This window comes from Lactuca saligna, chromosome 4, assembly GCF_052625555.1.
Source record: "Lactuca saligna cultivar CGN05327 chromosome 4, ASM5262555v1, whole genome shotgun sequence".
In the NCBI taxonomy this organism is placed as follows: Eukaryota; Viridiplantae; Streptophyta; class Magnoliopsida; order Asterales; family Asteraceae; genus Lactuca; species Lactuca saligna.
In genome coordinates, this window is record NC_136420.1 from 262603403 (window position 1) to 262623340 (window position 19938).

Consider the following 19938-nt stretch of genomic DNA (forward strand, 5'->3'; position numbering starts at 1 on the left):
CATTTTGGATTAGGTCATTTAATTTAAGACCTTTATAATGACCTCGTGAGTGTCCAAATCCATTAGAAACTGAGAGGACCTTAGATCAATCGATTTATCAAACAATGACTAATAATAAGAAGAGAATAATGAAGTATCACAAAGAGCTTTCACTAAGAATGATAATCTCACAAAGAGATTATTGTTCGCACAAAGCGGCTATTAGGGTTTGTGAAAGAAAACCTCTTCACTAACCCGTACAAAAGACTATATAGAACTATTATAGACAATCCCTACAAATCAGGGATGTTACAGCTAACTAATATATGATAACTATGGAAACAAGATAAATACTAAATCTGTTACATCTAAGACAATATATATATATATATATATATATATATATATATATATATATATATATATATATATATATATATATATATTGAACAACTTGTATGCTGACACTGATGCTGATGCTGATGCTGGATTATATGATGATGTTGAGGGATCAATTTCAAATATCATCATATTATAAGGTTCGACCTTACAATCTCCCCCAATATGATGATGTTCAAAACAACAGCTATATGAGAACACCTGTGGACAAAAATTCTTCATACTCAGCTTTAGTTTCTATTTTCACAGGCCAGTAAGGACTATCCAGCAGCTCCTGTCTTCTATTCAGCAACTCCATAGCAATCAGTATGTGAAACTCTCCAGATAGATCTTGATGACTCATGCATATTTGTCTTAAGCCAACAAGATGTGTTGTTGGAGCTCTCGGAATTTCTGTGGTGCGCTGAAAACACATTCTTCTGTTTTTATCAAGATAAAACATTCCATGTTCAGGAACAGAGATAAACTTATGTTGAACCAACTCAACACCGATAGGAAGAGAGTTGTTTATTCCTTTAGCACGAAAATTTAGAACCAACACATCTTCACTATCAACTTGAAATCTGGTCCTTCTGATTCTTGGAACTGAGGAACTTTGGCCTTGCTGCTGAGAACGTTGCATAGGAACAAGATCCAGACGGTGAACTTTCTTGATCAGTAAATGGAGAGCACATGTCAGTTCTGAAGAGAGAGTCGAAGTTTGCTTGGATGCTAATTCGAGCAACTCCATCCATTCAGAATATCCGTATCTGATCAGCTCATCCCTCTTGACAACTTCAGTGTATGGATGTTGAGGACCTTGACGAGTGATCAGCAAAGTAAGAATTTTCTCGTTACGAGGTTTAGAAGCTTTAACTGTGATGATCTTATCACTGCTCACTCGTCGTTTAAGAACATCTTGAAACCTCTTTCGGTCAATCCTGTCGAGAACATTTTCAGTCCTTGACTTGCTGCTACTGGGAGGAGGCTGGGGAGATTTGGATTTAGACTGATATTCTAAGAACTTTTGCATTTGAGCTTCAAAGGATCCTTTGTCCTGAAGTTTATGCTGAATGAGAGATTCATCAGCTTGAGCAATATTCTTTAGAAGCTGAGCTTGATTTGCTTCATTCAGAATTTGCTTAATGTGATCAGGAGACATGTTCCATTCAGCTGCCAAGTTGGATATGCTGACGATGGACTTAGGTTTCTTGCTATGTAAAGAAGTATCAGTGTGTGAAGAAGCCAATTCAGTATCTGTTGCCTTGCGATTGCGAGATAGAGGTTGAGTATCCTCACTAGCTACATCTGAATCTTCTCCTTGGACTGGCATAATTGGATCAATGAATTTCATGTCTAGCATTTGACATTCATCATCATGTTCATCTTCATTATCATCTGAGGCTTCTCCTTGAATTGGAATAGTGGGATCAATGAAGTTCATGTCCAGCATCTGACACTCATCATCATGTTCATCATCATGCTCACTGTCTTCAACAAGCTGTCCAGTATCTGCTGGTCTATCAGACTCGTCAGTAGCTGGTCTATCAAACTCATGCACAGGCTGTGGTGGCTCAGTCTGGACTAAAATGTTATCCTCAGATCCGAGCTCAACAGATTCAGTTTCCCCCTCTTTTTTATCATCATCAGTTTCTCCCCATTTTTGATCATCATCATCATGTTGTGGGCCAGGGGAAGGAGTTGGCAAGAGAACTCCCTTCAGTTGATGGATATCGGCCTCAATTCGTAAAAGACATTGACTCACGTCCCGAGTCAGTGTCAGAAGCTCATTAAATGTTGAGGCCGGTATATGAAGGAATTGAGTACCTGGAACTTCTTGTGAGCGATGTTGCTCCCCCGGAGAAGGTTGCTCCCCCTGGGATGGGTGCTCCCCTTGGGATGGTTGCTCCCCCTGAAATGGTTGTTCCCCTTGAGCTGAGTGAACTCTCTCAGTGACAGAGAGAGTATGATGAGAAAGTTGAGGGGAGAGATGAAAACCGTCCTGTGATTCAGCATGTTGATCAGCATGATCTTCGTTGTTACCATCAGCTCCTTCTCAGTATCAACAGTTAGTGAAGGAACAGTATATGGATTTGTGATCCATTCTCTCATTCGATTAGAGATGCCGATGTCAGTTTCCATTGGATCATCCTGATACATTCGCACTGACATGCGTGGGCATTGGATGGGATTTCCAGAGTGGGAGTAGTAAGCTTCAGCGAAAAATTTATCTAGCACAAGAGCAATCCAACGTGGAAAGGGAACATGATCAACGCGTACATTTGCATGAAGAAGTTGGACAAGCTGATCAAAAAGGAAAGCCCCATAATCAAGTCGCTTGTTGAGAAGAAGGGAACAGACAACTTGTTGCTCATAAGTGCTCAGTTGATCACCACTGCGAGATTTGTGACCCACGCATTTTGGAGCTGGAACGACTCTTCATGAAGTAGAGGAGAAGTTGAACAGTGATGCCGCCATTGAAGAAGTTTAGGATTCTAAGGTGAACAGTGATGCCGCCATCGATAAAGGGTTTTTTTGTAAAGAGAAGTTTGGAGGAAGGTAAAAAGGTTTGGGGGAGAGGTGAAAAGGTTTAAATAGGGAATGAAACAGTTTAAAAAAGGTAATGATTATCTTTATCGAAAATAACTGTGTATCTTGTCAGACTGTCAAATCAAAAAAAAATAGCCGTTGGGTAAATAGAGCCGTTGTACTGAAGAGGAAATGACAATCAGTGACTGCGGAAGCGTTGAGATTATTATCACGGAAAGTTACATGCTGAAAAATAGTTTGTCGTCAATTCAAGGTACAGCTTGCTTGTTTAGGGTTAGCAAGGTGATTGGTGTGTGTGATAGATACTAGTTTAATTATCTAACCATCGGAACAGAGTGTCGAGTCTTTATCAGTGAGTGGTATTTCTTACTGAATCATTAGACACTGAGTGAGAAGAAGGTGAAGAGAGGATTGGTGCGTGTGATAGAGCGTGGTGTTTTGTCTAACCATTGGCAAAGAGTTTCAAGTTGTTATCAGTGTATGGTTTAATACAGTGAATCATTCAACTTTAGTTTAGAAGATTTGTAGAAGAGATAGAGATAAGAGATCATACAATGTACTCAACATGCTAAACATCATCAGCGCATCATCATCAGCACAAAAAACATTAGTTTATAAGACAATAGCAAACATTAGTAAAACAATTTTTCAATCGAGAGTGATCATTCCAAGTTCGCCAATGATGTGAGCATTAGTTTGAGTATCCAGGGCCTTGGTGAAAATGTCAGCTAGTTGATCGGAAGTCTTCACATGCTTTAAAACAACCTTGCCCTTCTCAACATTGTCTCTGATGAAGTGATGTTTGATCTCTATATGTTTTGTCTTTGAGTGCTGAACCGGATTTTGTGTGATCTGAATGGCACTGGTGTTATCACAGAATATAGGAGTCTTTGTGAATTTAAGCCCATAGTCTAAAAGTTGATTTTGAATCCATAAGATTTGAGCACAACATCTCCCAGCGGCAACATACTCAGCTTCTGCAATGGAGATAGCTATTGAGGTTTGTTTCTTGATGGACCAGCTGATTAGTCGATTTCCAAGGAAATGACATCCACCTGACGTGCTCTTCTTGTCTAAGTTGCAACCTGCATAGTTGGAATTAGTGTATCAAAAGAGTTCAAGCGCTGAGTCACGAGGGTACCACAGTGCCAAGTTCTGAGTGGCCTTTAAGTATCAAAAGATGCATTTGACTGCAATAAGATGAGACTCCTTGGGATTAGCTTGGAATCTAGTGCAGAGAATGGTTCCAAACATGATATAAGGACAACTTGCAGTGAGGTATAGAAGAGATCCAATCATTCCTCGATAAAGAGAGTGATTAACATCAGCGCCGGTGGAATCAGCGTGTAGCTTATCAGTCTTGGACACCGGAGTAGAAGCTGGTTTGCAGTCGCTGAGAGAATACTTAACTAGCATGTCAGCAATGTATTTACTTTGACAAATTGAAATACTTGATTTTTGTTGCTGAACCTCAAGACCTAAGAAGAAAGTCATCTTCCCCATCATGCTCATTTCGAACCTTTGAGACATGATCTCAACGAATTCTTTGCTCAGCTTCTCATTTGGAGATCCAAAGATGATGTCATCGACATAGATTTGAACAAGAATCATTTCTGAGCCTTTCTGTTTGATGAAGAGAGTATTGTCAATTGCTCCTCTTATGTAGCCATTTTCAAGAAGATATGATGTCAGTGTCTCATACCAGGCCCTGGGAGCTTGCTTAAGTCCATATACAACTTTATCTAGTCGATACACATAGTCAGGGTGCTCTTTGTCTTCAAAGCCTGGGGGCTGTTTGAGAAATACTTCTTCTTGTAACTCACCATGAAGAAATGCCGTTTTGACATCTATTTGGTAGACAATGAAGTTCATGTATGAAGCGTATGCGAGAAACAGTCTGATTGCTTCAATGCAGGCAACTGGAGCAAAAGTCTCTCTGTAGTCGATGGATTCAATTTGAGTGAACCACTGAGCAATAAGTCTTGCTTTGTTGCGAGTAATAATACCATCTTTATCAACCTTGTTACGGTAGAGCCAGCGTGTTCCAGTGATGGTCTTTCCTGATGATCTGGGAAAAAGAGTCCAAACCTTGTGCCTTTCGAACTCGTTCAGCTCGTCTTGCATGGCCTTAATCCAGTCAGCGTCTTGAAGAGCTAAGTGTATCTTGTCAGGTAAAATCATTGAAACGAAATTGATGTACATGAAAAAATTATTAGATACACGAGATCTGGTTCGGACACCATCATGAAGATTCCTAATAATTTGATCAACAGGGTGATCTCGATGTCCAGAAGCTGATTCCACTGGATTTGACACTGAAGTGTTATTGCTGAAGGGAACATCAGTTGCAGGAGAGTCTTCATTCTCAAGAGTTTCATCAGCATTAGACAAATGAGTTGTCGAGCTGACCATAGTATCTTGATTCATGGAATTTGGATCTGGAACGATAGGATCATGAATAGTAGCTTCTTCTTCAGTATGAGAAACTTCATCATATAGGCAAGAGAGAAGCTCTTGAAAAATAGAGGAAGAATGAGCTACTTTTTCATCAGTGTGTGATTCCTCATCAAACTTCACATGAATAGATTCTTCAATGCATTGTGTGTTCACATTAAAAACAAGAAAAGCTTTTGAAATAGATGAGTATCCAACAAAAATACCTTTGTCAGCCTTAGGCTCAAATTTTGATCTTGAATCACGCTGATTAAGAATATAACAAATGCATCCAAACACGTGAAAGAAGGATACGTCCGGCTTTCGACCTTTCAGCATCTCATATGGTGTCTTCTTGTGAATCCTGTGAATTAGAGATCGATTCTGAGTAAAACATGTTGTATTAACAGCTTCAGCCCAAAACGACATGGGAAGACCAGCATGAATCATTAAGGTCCTTCTTGCCTCAATCAGTGTTCGATTTCTTCGTTCAGCAACTCCATTTTGTTGAGGAGTGCGAGGAGCTGAAAAGTTCTGCCCAATGCCTTTATAATCACAAAATTCTTCAAGAGTTGAATTCTGGAACTCAGTGCCATGATCACTCCTTAGCTGCTTAACTTTGAGACCAGTCAGTGTCTCATTTTTACGAATTAGCGAGATAATTTCCTGTGCAGCATGACTTTTCTTCTTCAAGAAAACCACCCATGTAAATCGAGTAAACTCATCCACAACCACTAGAGTATACTTGTTAATTTCCTCCTTGGGAAAGAACATGAATAGGTCTAAACAAGTCCATGTGTAGTAAATGAAGAGGAACATATATGCTAGAACATGACTTGGGTTTGAATGATGACTTGGTTTGTTTTCCTTGTTCACACGCTGAGCACATCTTGTCTTTGACAAAGCTGAGTTTTGGGAGACCTCTAACTACATCTTGATTAGATATTTTAGATAGATTCTTGAAGTTCAAATGAGAGAATCTTTTGTGCCAAATCCAACTGAGATTGGTTTGAGACTTTGTAAAGAAACATTGCATCAGCGCCTTGACACTTGAGAACATGTCAAGAACATATATATCATCTTTTCTACTTGCTGAAAGTACGATGTTCTTGTCTGTGTTAACAACTCTTCCTTCCTTAGTGAACTTCATTATCAGCATCACACAATTGGCTGATTGAGATAAGATTGTGTTTGAGGCCCTTTACATATGAAACGTTCTGAAACACCACGTTATTGCACTTGATATTTCCATATCCTTTAGTAAACCCATTTCCATTGTCTACGTATGTTACTGCAGGACCAGTTTTCTTGACATAATCTTCCAGGAGAGACTTGGATCCTGTCATATGTCTTGAGCAACCACTATCTAAGTACCCTGCAGTGCTGAGAAACTAGTTAGAACACACTGACCCATTGTAAGATGGGTCATTAACAAAGTTATTTGATAATATATTGTAGCACTCTTTAGGAAGACAGTTTAAAGAATTTGATTTAAGAGTCCATTTTTCATTTCTAACTTTGATGTTATCAGCTCTTAATGATGTTTTATCAAACTTGCATTCACTGATTTTGTGAGTCATGTCACCACACCTATACTAAATTCTAGTACCAAAGTTTTTCTTGGTAAACACATTTCTAGATTTAACACATTTATATTTGAAAGATTCACCAAGTGAACTTTGAGTCCTTTTATTTAACATTGAATTACTAGAGAATTCAGTGTCAGAAGAACTACAACCAGTGATGGATGAGGAGTTGACGTCAGTATCAGATTTAGACTTATGTACTGAAACACTGCAATCAGGATATTGTTTAAGTTGTTCATGAACAGCATGAAACACTCCGTTTGAGATAGGAAATGCGATAATAGTTTCAGTGAGAGGAGTTGGTCTCACAAGATGTGCAGGGTAAGAAGTAGGATCAATTCCAGTAATTTCAATATTACACTCAGTAACACCATTAGAATCAGTAACATAGTGTTCATCAATGAGACTCTGATTAATAAAGGTGTTGCTGATAAATTTTTTTTTGAAACTATCTTTTAATTCATTCATGGAATAAAATTCAGATTCCTTTTCTTGAGATTTAAAAACCTTTTCAGCTTCAGCAAAATTTCCCCCAAGGATTTTCTCACAAGAATGAGGTATTTGAGCAGAAATAACATAATTAGCATTTTTGTGAGATTTAGCCCAAAGTTTTAAAATAGTTTGTTCTTTGTTCAAGAGGTCATTAATTTTATCAATTTCAGCAGATAGTGAGGAATTTATTAACTAGTAACTCTAAGATTTTCCTGAGTAGTGTCAATAATGTTATTTTTTAAGGATAGTTCAGTTTTAAGAAGATCAATTTGATTTTGCATATCTCTGATGGTTTGATTCTTCTTAGAATTAAGAACACCCAAACACTCAAACATTTTGATTTTTTCATTCATTGAATATGAAGAAAAGTTTTGAACCTGATACATTGAAGGAGAGTCAGTGTTGTGCTTCCTGGAGTTTTCAACTGCATCAGTCATATCAGCATCAAACGAACTGTTGCTGACTTTGCATTCATCAGTGTCTTCTATCATGACCATCCGACACTTAACTTCATCATCTGATGACTCCTCAACAGTCTTCCATTTTTCTTCTTCAGCGACAAGAACTTTATGTTCCAAGTTCTCTGCTTTTAGCTTCTCAACCAACTTGTTGTACTTCTGGTTCCAGTATTCATCCGAGCTTTAGGTTCTTTGCTTGCATTATTTTGCAAAATGATCAGTGCTACCAAAGTTAAAGCACTAAGCTTTCCCTTTCCTTTCAGTACGATGTTTTTGATGGGTTTTGGTCATAAGACATCCTATGTGCTCATACAAACCCTAATGCTTGGATCTAGGTTTCTCTATTGTACATGCTTTGAATCCAAGACTATAAACCCTAATTCTAGCATACAAGTAATCATATTAACATGTAATTAGGTTTAGAACATACCTTCATTGTTATGTAGCAATAACAATCCCAATTCCTCCTTGAATTTGCTTTGGATGGCTTAGAGTCACAAGTGTCACTCCTCTAATGGCTTACAAACACCATAAGCAAGTGGAGAAGGTATAAAGAGAGAGGTGAGAGGTTAGAATTCGTATCTAGGACCTCTTGGGAAGGGATTCCCGAATTCATGGCCCTAGGGGTGTTTATATAGGTGTAGAGATAGGGTTTCAGTCATTATCCTTATCTAGTTGATTATCCATTAAGCAACCAATAAGATAATCCTTGAATCCTTATCATACTTGAATTCTAAGGCTTTCCAACCTTAAATTCATCCACCATATAAATAAGATAATCCTTACCTTATTTTGTAACTATCACATAATTACAAATCAGCCCCTCTAGTTTAATTAATTACATTTGATCACAAAACTAATTCTTCATTAATTATTGTCCAATATTAACTAAACAAATATGATTTCTCCTTTAATATATTATTCTTATAACATATTAATAAATCATATTATCCTCTCTCTCTTTATTTATTTCTCCAATCAAGTTGCTTTGGTGAAGGCAACCCAAAAGGACCATGCACCATCGGGTCAAGTACATACCAAAATAGTTATTGACTTAGACACTAATCCAACAGTCTCCCACTTGGATAAGTCTAACAACTATTCTGCGTATGACTTCAGATCCTGATCTGCAATCATAGCTTTCCAAAGCTGCTGTCAACTCTGATCATATCAGATACGCGTGTCCTTAGATAAGGGATCATATATTCCTCCATTCTTGATATCGTATGATTTCAAATCATTCTCTTTGTACTATATCTCGATTTCCGATTTATGACGACAGACTAACTGAACAAATCAAATTAGTCCTAGCCCGGCCGAGCATTTACGTATGTCATCACTAAACCATCGAGAGGCCCAAAGATATCGCTTTTATCCTACTTTGGATAAGAGGAACGGATAAACTTTGATACAATGCTCGCTTGCACTCACTCACCGAATTACACACAACAATATGTTTTATAACACCAAGTTACTGGTGCGTTTACATATTATCAATGTGCAACCGATTCGCAAGATACAACTCACACATCTCGGTTTCAAGAATATAAGATGTTATCGTCTCACTAATCACTCGTAATACAATTCATGGAGTGATCCAAGTGAGCGTGGGTTTAATCCAATGCTCAAATCATATTCATAAGCACTCATGAACGTTGCAACAAACATTTGCTTATGTCTAATACTCTTCTAGACAATCCACACACCAATTCACGACAGTCTTCATTCATATCTACTTCCAACATATGAACGACTGTGGTCCGTTTGAATAATTCTATTATTCTTAAGAAACTCAATTATTCTGGAAATCAAAACATGCAAAGTGAAACACAAGAATAATACTAATCCCATATGGCCTCAAACCTTTGAGTATAAACAAAACACGTTTTATTTATCACCATATCGATTACTCATTATTTGTCGTTTCGGGTAATCAACTTCTTACTTGAATTATTACACTTGTCCCATGCTCCTAGCATGTACACAATGTTTACCTATGGTTCTTACTTTTGTGAAATAGACAAATTGAACACGTTTCCAATCATTCTCATTTTACAACTCCAAATCCATTTTCTTAAGTGTAAGAATATCAAATTCTTCTTACTTATAGAATCTACTAGATTCTAACACTTTATGCAACGATCCTTTTGTAATGTCACTGCACCAAAGTCTCAAAGACTATTGCCAATGATATTACAAAGTCCTCTATCGGAGATTGTTACAAGACAATTCCTTAGATACGATGTCTCTCACTCAAAGTACATTCCCTTGAACATCCTTTTGCATAAAAGTTTCTAATCTAGTCATAGATTTTCAATATTCAATTCCTAATATGGACACGCTTCCATATTTTCCATATGACAACTCATTTCTTAATAGAATCTTATCTATTCGTAATGATGTCGATATGGTCCATCCAATATGGAAACATTTCCATAATTTCCAATACTATACTTCCAACTACTCACAAGCGACCAATCCTCGTCGAACTTTGGATTGTCCTTTGATAGTTGTTTAATTATTTTAGTCAAAACCGATTCTAGTCCCTTTTTCACATTTGGAAAATTTTAGAATGGTCAAACATTAAAGCATTTGCAATCCATCCTATACCCGAAGCGTATGGGACACGACGCATAATGTTTTATTTGTTATGTTCTCACAATTCGAATTGTGAAGAGGAATACCGTAATCATAATCGAAATTTTAAGAACACACTATGTACCCTTGACTAAATTTATTAACATTCCACAACCTAATCCTTTAGATTTGAAACGAAGCGTAGTATTCTCTCCCTTAATTATAGCAAAACAACTTTATAACCCTTACTACTTTGCAAGGTTTAACTCTTGTTTGCTATAATTAATATTGCCAACTTTGCAATACGTGCCTTAATAATCATACAATCATAAAATTTATGCTCCCACTTGTTGGGTTTTGAGCAATCTAACACTTCCTAAGTGTGCATGCAACCCTAATAAACCTTGGATCTATGTTTGTCTAAATACATGCAAAATAATAATTTTCCAAGGTTTATAACCTATCTAACATGGCATGGGGAACATTTCAACATAAAAGAGTTAGAAGAGATTACATACCTTTTGGTGAGTTTGGTTCTAAGGAGTTTGAGGTCCAAGCACCAATAGTGTGAATGCCTCAAATGGAATCACAAACACCACAAACTCTTGGAAAACTTTGAGAGAGTATACACCTTGTATAAAATCGGCCACACACATGCACACACACACTAGTTCACTAGTTTTCTCTTAGGCTCCATTTCATGCTCCATAAGCATGCTTATATAGTATGCATGGTTAGGGTGAAACCCTAATAACCCATGTCTTTTCTTTTTCCAAGGATCCATGGGTTAAAAGCTCCATGGATCATCCATGGACTTCCATATAAGCCTAGCCCATTAACAAATGAGTATTAGCCCACACTATATAAAACAAATAGCCCATAATCTAATTAGTCTTTCTTTTAATCTCTAAATTAATTCATAATTAATTTAAGACTAAAACTAATTAAATAACGTAACTTCATATTAATATATTATAACCCATAATATATTAATAAACATATGTGTATAACTCTCATAAAATTATCCATAATAGTTTGGATGGGATGCAACCCAAATGGACCATGCCGGTCGGGTCAAGTATATACCAAATAAGTTATGGACTTAGACACCTTATCCAACAGACTCCCACTTGGATAAGTCTAATAACTATATTTGCCTATAACTTCAGGAACCAACCAGCAATCGTAGCTCTCAAAAACTCCCTCGAACAATGAAGACTCTGTCTAACTATGAAGTGCCATTTTAGATAAGTGATCACATAATCCTTTGTTCTCATGATATCAGCCGGACAAACACATGCAACTATGTCTTGCTTATTGTCTAGCAGTTGTTTCTCGATTTTCCGATTTGTTTGACGAAGAACTTCACTGAACACATCGGTTTAGTTCTGACCAGGCCTGGTACATGGGTCAACACAAAATCATCGAGGGGCCCAGATATCGCTTCTATTTCTAGAAGGAACAGATAAACTTCGACTGATATGCTTGTTCTACTACTTATTGAATTGTACACAAAGGCACGTTTTATAACATCAAGTTACTGATGCGTTTACGTGCAATCAATGCACAACCAACTCACAGGTAACAACTCATATCTCTAGGTTTAAAGGTTTATATAATGTTATCGTCTCACGATCACTCGAGATAAATTCCATGAAGTGATACAAGTGAGCGTGGGTTTATACCAATACTCATAACTTATGAGTACTCATGAATGTTGCAGCAACCATTGCCATGTCTAAACACCTTTAAGGCATCTACAAACCCAATTCATGACAATCTTGATTCATACCTACTTCCGACGTATGATCGATTGTGGAGGTTTGAATAAATTAATTATTCTGGAAGTCAAAACATGCAAAACTGAAACAATAGTAAATAATTGACAATGATAGTAACACTTTACTCATAAATAAATCACAAATTTTATTCATCATCAAACGTCGATTACATTTTACAAGTTTCAGGAAAACTATCTAATCTGTAAAACTAATATCGTCCCTCAGCCCGATGCGTCTCGCATGCTGAAAATACTTAACCCTCGTCAGTCCCTTCGTAAGGGGATCTGAAGGATTCTCATCCGACGATATCCTCCTTGTCACAAGGAGTCCTTCTTCAATCTTGTGTCTTATGAAGTGATATTTTCTATCAATGTGTCGAGATCTGCCATGATCTCTTGGTTCCTTGGCTAAGGTAACCGCACTATTGTTGTCACAGAAAATCTCTATAGGTTCCTTAATAGCTGGTACAACTCCAAGGTCTCCGATGAAGTTCTTTAGCCATATTACCTCCTTTGCTGCTTCACTCGCTGCTATATACTCTGATTCACAAGTCGAATCAGCCACCGTCTCCTGCTTGGAACTCTTCCAAGAAATTGCCCCTCCTTTCAAGGTAAAGATCCAGCCCGACTGAGAGCGGAAATTATCCCTATTAGTCTGAAAACCAGCATCACTATACCCTAATACTTTCAAGTCATCACTGCCACCAAGGGTAAGGATCCAGTCCTTAGTCCTCCGCAGGTACTTGAGAATGTTCTTTACCGCGGTCCAATGAGCCTTGCCAGGGTTCCCCTGAAACCTGCTGACCATGCTCAAAGCAAATGCCACATCAGGACGGGTACAAGTCATAGCATACATGATTGAGCCAACCGCGGAAGCATATGGTAATTGGCTAATCTCAGCTATCTCTTTCTCTGTACTCGGACTCTGAGTCTTACTCAGTTTGGTATTGCTTTGGATCGGTAAATATCCTTTCTTGGAATTCTCCATGTTGAACCTTTTCAACACCTTATCCAAGTAGATACTCTGACTAAGTCCAATTAGTCTTCTACTCCTTTCTCTTAATATCCTTATCCCTAGGATATAGGTAGCCTTCCCAAGCCAGGACTTAACCTCCTGCAAGGTTGGGATGTCATTTCCTATGAGTAGTATGTCGTCCACATACAGTACCAAGAAGCTAACTATACTCCCACTAGCTCTGACATACACGCAAGACTCATCTTCGCTTCTCGAGAATCCAAACTCTTTTACCTTCTCATCAAAACAAAGATTCCATCTACGAGATGCTTGTTTTAATCCATAAATGGATTTCTCAAGCTTGCATACTCTATTAGGGTACTCAGCACTGACAAAACCCTCTGGCTGATTCATGTACACATCCTCAGCCAACTTTCCATTAAGGAAAGCGGTTTTGACATCCATTTGCCATATTTCATAATCATGAAATGCTGCAATGGCTAACATAATCCTAATAGACTTAATCTTTGCTACCGGCGAGAAGGTTTCATCATAATCAATACCTTGAGTTTGAGTAAAACCCTTCGCAACCAGTCGAGCCTTATAAGTATGCACTTTTCCTTCCATGTCTGTCTTCTTCTTGAAGATCCATTTGCACTCGACTGTTTTACGTCCTAGTACATTGTCAACCAAGTTCCAAACTTGATTGTCATACATGGACTGTATCTCGCTGTCCATAGCCTCCTTCCATTTAGCAGACTCCGGGCCTGCCATGGCTTCCTTAACACTCCTAGGTTCATCCAAATTTACCAGTGTACTATCACTGATGAACGTATCACCTTCCGTAGTAATATGAAAACCATAATAAAACGAAGGTGTGTTCCTAACCCGTGTGGAATGCCTTGGAGGTACAGACTCGTCAGCTGGATCAACTGGAGTTTCCTCCTCAGGTTGATTGCTAGTGTCTGAGGTTCCTTCACCAATTGATTCTTGAATTTCTTTAAGATCAATCTGCCTCCCACTGTCTCCTTGGCTTATAAATTCTTTCTCGCGAAAGATCCCTCTTCGTGCTACAAAGACCACATTCTCACTGGGTCTGTAGAATAGGTAACCAAAGGATTTCTGTGGGTAGCCGATGAAAATACACCTTTCGCTTCGGGGTTTAAGCTTATCATGAGTTTCACGCCTCACGAAAGCTTCGCAACCCGAAATTTTGATGTGGTCCAAATTGGGAACCTTCCCAGTCCACATCTCATGAGGTGTTTTGGTAACCTTCTTTGTAGGGACTAGATTAAGGATATGGGCGGCAGTCTCTAAGGCATACCCCCAAAAAGAGATTGGTAATGAAACTCGACTCATCATGGAGCGAACCATGCCCAACAAAGTTCGATTACGCCTCTCAGCCACACCATTCAGCTGTGGTGTCCTGGGAGGAGTCAGTTGTGAGACAATCCCACACTCCTTAAGATAGTCAAGGAACTCAGTACTAAGATACTCACCACCTCGATCGGATCGAAGCATCTTAATGTTCCTGCCCAATTGATTTTCTACTTCCTGTTTGAATTCCTTAAACCTTTCAAAGGTTTCTGACTTATGTTTGATTAAGTAGACATACCCATATCTACTGAAATCATCAATAAAAGTCACATAATACCGATTAGCATCCCTTGTGGCGGTTTTGAATGGCCCACATACATCAGTATGTATTAGGTCCAACAAACCCTCACCCCTCTCACAAGTTCCAGTGAAGGCTGATTTTGTCATTTTTCCAAGTAGACAAGATTCACAATTATCATCCGATTTAAGGTCAAATGATTCCAAGACTCCACTCTTTTGGAGTTGGCCTATGCGTTTCTTGTTTACATGTCCAAGACGACAATGCCACAATGATGCTTTATCTAGGCTAGTAGAAGAATCAATATACAACACATTATTTCCTAGGTTGTCTACAATCGACACAGTTTCATACACACCATCACAAGGTAATGCTTTAAAATAAAACACATTTTTAAAGAAAGCATTAATACCACCACATTCATTATCAAACGAAAAGGTAAAACCTTGTTTGTACAAAGCATGAAAAGAAATAATATTCCTTTCCATTTCAGACGAGTACACACATTTATTCAAATCAAATTTTAACCCATTATTAAGCAACAAAGTATAAACTCCAATCTTGGAAACAGGTGAAGCCTTCCTATTCCCCATGATTAAGTTTATCTTTCCGTGCTCCACATCCTCACTTCTTCTTAGGCCCTGCAAATCAGAACATATGTGAATACCACATCCTGTATCAAGCACCCAAGAGTTAGAATATGTTGAGTAATTAGACAATATAGTGTAAATACCTGCATAGGTGGGTTTCACTTTCCCATCCTTTAGATCCTGCAAGTACTTAGGGCAGTTTCGCTTCCAATGTGCCTTTTCATGGCAATAAAAGCATTCAGCATCCTTGGGAATGGCAGAAGGAGTGACAAAACCGTTCTTGGTCTTTGATGAGGAGCCTTCAAGAGACTTTCCCTTGGTACCCTTCGAAGGGTGATTCCTCTTCTTCCCTTTGGCTTGCCCAATAGCTAAAACAGGGGTAGATGTTGGAGTAGGAGTAGTAGAGGTAACAACCGCTTTACCCTTATGACCGGTTTTCACGGTCTTCAAGAGTCCTTGAAGCTTGCTGAGGGTAACTTCCTCTTTGTTCATATGATATGTCATTCGAAAATGATCATAACAAGAAGGCAAGGAGTGCAAAATGATGTCAATTGCCAACTCCTCAGGGATGTTAACATTCAGCTTCAGCAAACGGTCCACATACCTTTGCATCTTTTGCATGTGGCCCGTGACGGATTCACCGTCCTTCATGCGGGTAGTTATTATGGAGGAGATTATTTCATACCGCTCCTGACGAGCACTCTGATGGTACCTTTCCATCAGGTCTTGGTGCATCTCAAAAGGGTAGAAATCTTCATATGACTTTTGGAGCTCGGCTGTCATCGTGGCCATCATGATACATGCCACCTTAGTAGCATCTCTCTCATGAGTCCTGAATTCAGCGATCTCCTCAGGAGTAGCAGTAGACTCATCAAGTTCTTTTAACTCCTTATCGAGTACATATTCCTTGTCCTCGTAATGAGTAACCATCCTGATGTTCCTAATCCAATCCATGAAGTTGGAACCATCAAAGATGACCCTCCCACAAAGATTCATGAGAGAGAAAGAACCAGTTGGGTTAGAGCCTGAAGCATTAGAGTTGGAAGACATCTGAAAAAGAGTAAGTTTAGATTAGATATATATGATCCTTAATAAGACACCCAAATGTAATATTAAGGCTAGGATCCAATCACAATATATTACACTTAGAAGAGGGATGCCGTAATCTAAGTAATAATATATTTGAAAGGTAGGTGAATGACGATTCACCAATTTCCACCATGAAAACGAAATGATTTATTAGGTTTAATTGGATTTGAAATTCCTAGATTCTTTTGAGATTCATTGAACTTTTCAATGGCATGTTTCAATCTCGATTGTGCCCTTCAAGTTTTGTGACTAGGATGCCGAGGATCACAAAACAAGGTGTGAATAACCATGCTAATTCACTTGGTAACCTTAATGTTATCACCTAATCAATGTGTCGGTTAACCACACACGCTCCATTGATCTATGAAAAACATTAAGTCACCCTTCGTGATCCTTACTAGTCCTAGTTAGTGTGCCGGTTAACCACACACGCTCCACCAACGACTTGGTAAGGTACAAAGTGTGAATTCCATGTATTAGCACCATGTTCACATTTTCCTAAAATAACTAAGATTGGGAATTAAAAGAGTTTAGTTATTTTATAATATTCATTATACTTTTAATGAGGATTTAAAGTCATTGTTCTACCCGTTCGGCTAACGACCCTCCACCGATCAAGCAAGCGGTGGGTGAGAGTATACACCCATTAAGTCGCCATTTTATAGGCAACAACCTTATACCCACCTTATAGACCGGCTTCGTGAATGAGGCCTACTAACGGTATAACGACTTGTTCTTATACATATATATAATAATTAACCATTAATGTTATAAATAGTATAAGGGTTGAATTTTAACTATTAAAATTCTAAGGTTTGGAATTAAAGTTTATTAAAGTGTGTGAAACTTTACAAATTCCAAAACTTGAGGGCAAGTTTTGTAACTTTGCAAAACTCTTCATTTCATAACTTATGAATTAAAGGTTCATAAAAATGAAGACTCTTCATTTTCATGTAACTTATGTGTTTTAAGTGTGTGTTAAATAAAAGTGACCTTTGGTAATCCATAACTTGAGGACAAATTATGAATCCCATTAAAACACATAAATGATCAAGAATTAATTCTAAACAATTCAGCAAATAATTCCTATCATTTTCTAAATTCATAAGAACATGAACATGATCATCAAAAATTCAAGAATTATATGAACACATAAAATCATGGAATTTTGATATATGCTATTGTAAATGGATTAGAACAACCATTACACCAACTAAAATAAGTTTTATAACACCAAAACAGTTTAGGGTAATGTTTCTAGTCCATTTCCAGCAGCAAAAGTCGATAATTTGCACTCTTTCGATCCTACTCGTCGAGCGCATGAACTTACTCGCCGAGTAGGTTGAAGTTTGCCTTGGACTCCTCGAGTCCCCCCAATGGACTCGGCGAGTCCACCATGCTGACAGCAACAATTTCAACTTTTTTCACTATTTTGCATCAAGTATCAAACAAGCAAGCCTAGCTCTGATACCACTGTTGGGTTTTGAGCAATCTAACACTTCCTAAGTGTGCATGCAACCCTAATAAACCTTGGATCTATGTTTGTCTAAATACATGCAAAATAATAATTTTCCAAGGTTTATAACCTATCTAACATGGCATGGGGAACATTTCAACATAAAAGAGTTAGAAGAGATTACATACCTTTTGGTGAGTTTGGTTCTAAGGAGTTTAAGGGCCAAGCACCAATAGTGTGAATGCCTCAAATGGAATCACAAACACCACAAACTCTTGGAAAACTTTGAGAGAGTATACACCTTGTATAAAATCGGCCACACACATGCATACACACACTAGTTTTCTCTTAGGCTCCATTTCATGCTCCATAAGCATGCTTATATAGTATGCATGGTTAGGGTGAAACCCTAATAACCCATGTCTTTTCCTTTTCCAAGGATCCATGGGTTAAAAGCTCCATGGATCATCCATGGAGTTCCACATAAGCCTAGCCCATTAACAAATGAGTATTAGCCCACACTATATAAAACAAATAGCCCATAATCTAATTAGTCTTTCTTTTAATCTCTAAATTAATTCATAATTAATTTAAGACTAAAACTAATTAAATAACGTAACTTCATATTAATATATTATAACCCATAATATATTAATAAACATATGTGTATAACTCTCGTAAAATTATCCATAATGGTTTGGATGACATGCAACCCAAATGGACCATGCCGGTCGGGTCAAGTATATACCAAACAAGTTATGGAGTTAGACACCTTATCCAACACCACTATCATGATGATTATTATAAAACATAGCACTTATGCTCCCACTAGCTTTGAGATGTATTCATAAACATCTTAACTTTCAGAAAAACAATACTTATTGAATTTCTTAAGTTCATGTTTCTAATACTTAGTGCTTTGATAATCTTTTATCAAGGCTTCTTGAACTTATACACTTTTGCCTTAGATAGTTCATATGTGTGTCTTAACAATTAAGACTAATTGCCAAACCTCACAATTCAAATTATGGAAAGGGATGCCGTAACCATGATTGAATTCGAGAATGCAATTTTACAATCACTATCTTTTAAAATCTTTCTTAGTGAAAGTATTTCCTCACAATCATTTTCATGAAGGAGGAAATCTTATGACACTTAGATTTAAACGGTGTATGTGTTCCTATCCATGTGAATTTGTTAAACAAACTCATATGGATCGAACTTTCTTAATCTTGATTTCTTGCCTTATGGTAGCACAGCTGCCCACCACGTCTTCCAAGTAGTTAAGTAGCTCACCTTTTCCTATCAATGTACTTTCCATTGATCAAGGTCCTTGCCTTTTATGCATTCAAATGAGAACTCATAGGACTCACATGCATAATTAACTCGATTGGATTGGCACAGAAACAAAATGATGTCTTCACGATAGGTTGTAAACCTCAACTCGTGTGCTAGTGATGATCGACAAGGCTTATTTGATTTGTTCTTGAAACTTTTCAAGACTATTAAGACTCCCACTGACTCCTTGACATATACGATTCTCTTATCAAAACATTTTTTGATAAACAAATATTCAAGAGTTAGTGTAGCTTATATCAAAACAAAACACTTCATAATTTTGGTCTTAGTTGGTCTTTGTCTTATCCAAGACATCACAACTTTCCACAATTGATGAATGTTATAAACCTTCTTAATACTATTCACTCAATGTCACAATCTTGACTTTAAGACTTGTTTTGGAACGAAGTATGATTGACTTCTTGATTTGACCATTTCTTCAATCTTTGATTCCTCTTCTTGGACATACAATTGTACCAAGACTCATTAGAGGATCAATTAAGATATGGTTCTTAATCATTAAGACCTATCATAAAGCATAAAAGCTACTCTCCCTTCTTCTTAGAATGGAGAAACTCTTATCTTTCTGCCTACTTGATTCTTCTTATTCGTTTTGCTATTGATCTAAACCCTTTAATCAATTCAAAATTACACTTAATCTT